Below are 3773 nucleotides of genomic sequence, written 5' to 3' on the forward strand. Positions count from 1 at the left end.
TACTCCGTTTGTAATTCCATCGATTACTCGCCTATCAAAAAAATGAGTTAGTTCTGCCAATCCTCTTATACCTTTTGTTAAGGATATTGAATAAAACAGATCTATGTAACCACGATTATATGACCAATCATATATAAAATATATCATTTATCCAATAAAATTCTTTTAGGACCCTTTTCACAAATGAATTTAGAAAGTTAAAATTTTGTAAAGATGAATAAAAGGTTTATATAAAGGAATGCTGTAAATATTCCGAAACAAGCTATACTCACTGAAAAAGTTGCATTTTAAAAATTGATACGAATCCTCAAAATCATTTGAATTTTGATGTAAAAGATTTATAGATGGAGTTAATAATTTTGATAATATATCAAATGCATTCCTTCTTGATTAAAAGGAATTGCTATAGCTCCAACAAATAAAGTAAATAGAAGCAATATAAGCATAGGAAATAGCATAGTATTATCTGATTCATGAGGATAAGAAAAAGCCTTCTTGTAGCCAAAATTCGTAATAGTAATAAGAGCTTCTTTTTTTTCACCAATTGTATATGGCTGCTCGTTCTTATTCATTGTTAATGGTAATAAAGAAATAAACGAAAATTGCTGTTAATTATTTTTTGCTCTTCTTTACCCCATAGTTTTATTGAATAGAAAGAGCTACTTTTTTTGCCACTATATTTTTGAAAATGAACGTTTAAATGTCCTTCAAAAGTAAGTAAATAGATCCGAAACATATAAAATGCTGTTAATCCGGCGGTGGACCAAGCTATTATTGCAAAAATCGGTGAATACAACCAACTGTCACTAAGAATTTCATCTTTGGACCAAAAACAAGCAAGGGGTGGAATACCACAAAGAGAAAGTGTACCTACTAAAAAAGCAATTTTGGTAATGGGCGTGCTTTTAAACCGCCCATAAAAACCATATTCTGGCTTTTCTCTGGAGAATATCCAACAATAGCTTCCATGGAATGAATAATCGATCCGGATGCTAAAAACAACAATGCTTTCGAATAAGCATGAGTAATCAAATGAAATAAAGCGGCGCGATAAGACCCCATACCTAGAGCTAACATCATATAACCCAGTTGGGACATTGTAGAATAGGCTAAACCCCTCTTAATATCTTTTTGAGCAAGGGCTAAAGTAGCCCCTAATAATACCGTTATTATACCTATCAAAGATATTAGATTCATTATGTAAGGTATAACTATAAAAAGAGGAAGCAGGCGGGCTACAAGAAAAATTCCGCAGCTACCATAGTGGCAGCATGTATAAGAGCCGAAATAGGGTAGGCCCCTCCATGGCATCAGGTAACCATACATGAGAGAAATTGCGCAGATTTAGCAACTGCGCCGGCAAATAATAAAGGCACATAAAGTAACAAATAAAAAATTAACCTCATTATTATAAATCAAGTTATTAAATATTTCGAACAAATCTTGAAATTCGAAACTTCCCGTTATCCAATAAAAACCTAAGATTCCTAATAATAAACCAAAATCGCCTATCCGATTAGTTACAAACGCTTTTTGACAAGCGTTTGCCGCAGCGGGTCGTGTGAACAAAAACCTATTAATAGATAAGAACACATTCCAACTAATTCCCAAAAATATAAATTTGTATCAAATTCAGAACTAGTCACTAATCCCAACATTGAAGTATTGAACAAACTCATATAAGCAAAAAATCTCAAATATCCTTCATCATGAGACATATAATTGTCACTATAAATAAGAACAAAAATTCCAACAGTAGTGATTAATATTGACATAATAGAGGTAAGTGAATCAATAAAGTAGCCAAACTCGAAAAGAAAATCATTATTGATGGTCCAAGACCATACATATTGATAGATAGAACTTCCATTTATTTGCTGAATAGACAGATCGAGCGAAAAAATCATAACTATACTTAACAATAAAATATTGGGAAAAGCCCACATACGACGAAGATTTTTTGTTGCCGTCGGAAAAAAGTAGAGTCCCATTCCTATTAAAATAGGAATGGGAAGTGGAACAAAAGGTATGATCCATGAATATTGATATGCATGCTCCATAAAAACTTTTTTGTTATTCTTTCTTAATTAATCGTTTCTGATTCACCGGCTCTTATCTCTTTTGATTGAAAAGGAGCAATAAAAAAATCGAGAGATTACAAAGTTAACTGGAATTTTCTATTCTTAATTTTTTAATCTTTCACAACTATTTCAAAAATATTCAAATTTCGAAGTTAGAAGTAATCAAATGATCTCGCCGAGTTACTATAATGAAAACAAAAAATTCTTTTTCATTATAGTAATATTTTCTGAAAATATCAATTATTATTTATTATTACATTACAATAATTTCTATTTACAATAAGTTAGATACATCGATCAAAAATACAAAGAATTCCCCCAAAAAAAGTATGATATAAATCAGAGGATGTCCTAGAACTTAAAAGAAAAACGAATTATTTTAGTTTGTTTATTCGAACTTATTAACTAGTTCATTTTCATCATGGAACTGATTGATTGTCTTCACTACAATAAATGAACCTTTTCTTGGAGGAAAGACTATCCGATATTTTCTTTCTATTTACATATAATTAAAAGAAAAATGACTATTAATATTCTTTTTTTTTTCAAAATTATGTATCCTTTAACAGATTAACTACGAGTCTCATTCGAATTTGGTTGAAAATGAAAATTGGGCATAACCTCTCTTCGAGCTTGACCAATTACCAATTTATGGAAAAAAAATCAAATTCAAGTTTGCATAGGTAGATAAAATGGGTTTTACACTTTTTATTTTGATGTAGTTTTCATGTATAAATGGAGATGTATAAATTATAAATGTAAGACAACAAAAAACTGGGCAGAGATAGAAAAAGAAAGACTTTTTTTTGCGTTTTTTTGATTTCATCAATTCGATTTATATATCATAATAGATATAGATCCTAATCTATCCTATAGATTTGAATGGAGATATAAAAAAGAAAGGTACCAATAAATTAAATACAAATTCTTCTTTTTTTTTCTGGATAGTGTATGGAATATAAATAAAAAGGTTATATCATATTGTTTTTTGTTCTAGAATAGAAGCATTTATGCGATTTTCCATCTCTATTCATTTTTTTATGCAATTTGTATTGTAGTATATATATAATTATAATTTATAAAATCTATAGGAATAGATAAATAATGACATCAAAAGACCGATCGTTTTGTTTTAAAATAGATGTCTTTGACATCCAACTATAACACTGAATAACTTTTTTGAATGGCAGTTCCAAAAAAACGTACTTCTACATCAAAAAAAGCGTATTCGAAAAATGTTTGGAAAAAAGGATATTGGGCGGCTTAAGCTTTTCATTAGCCAAATCTCTTTCTGAGGGAATTCTAAAAGTTTTTTTGTACGCCAAATAAATTGGAGTAATCTGAATTGGTTTAACTCGAATAAGATACAAAGGTTTTACTTTTTGAATTTTTGAATATCTTTTTTTCATTTCCGAAGTTCTTATTTTCCCCATCGCCCATTTTAATATTTATTATATTAGGGTTATAATAATTTGTTATTTTTTATAATATTCAATTTTAATAATTAAATAATAGAATAATCATTTTTTCTATTTATACTATAGCGGATCTTGAACATTTATATATATAAGAGCTTTAACTGGGTTGTCGAAACTAGCATTTAGTTTTCAATTTTGTAACTTTAGTCATTATTTCTCTGGAATTACTATATCTCCTTCCCTATTTTCAACCCAATGGAAAACCCTTTTCTAA

The sequence above is a fragment of the Gossypium raimondii genome, unplaced genomic scaffold, assembly GCF_025698545.1.
Source record: "Gossypium raimondii isolate GPD5lz unplaced genomic scaffold, ASM2569854v1 Contig00285, whole genome shotgun sequence".
In the NCBI taxonomy this organism is placed as follows: domain Eukaryota; kingdom Viridiplantae; phylum Streptophyta; class Magnoliopsida; order Malvales; family Malvaceae; genus Gossypium; species Gossypium raimondii.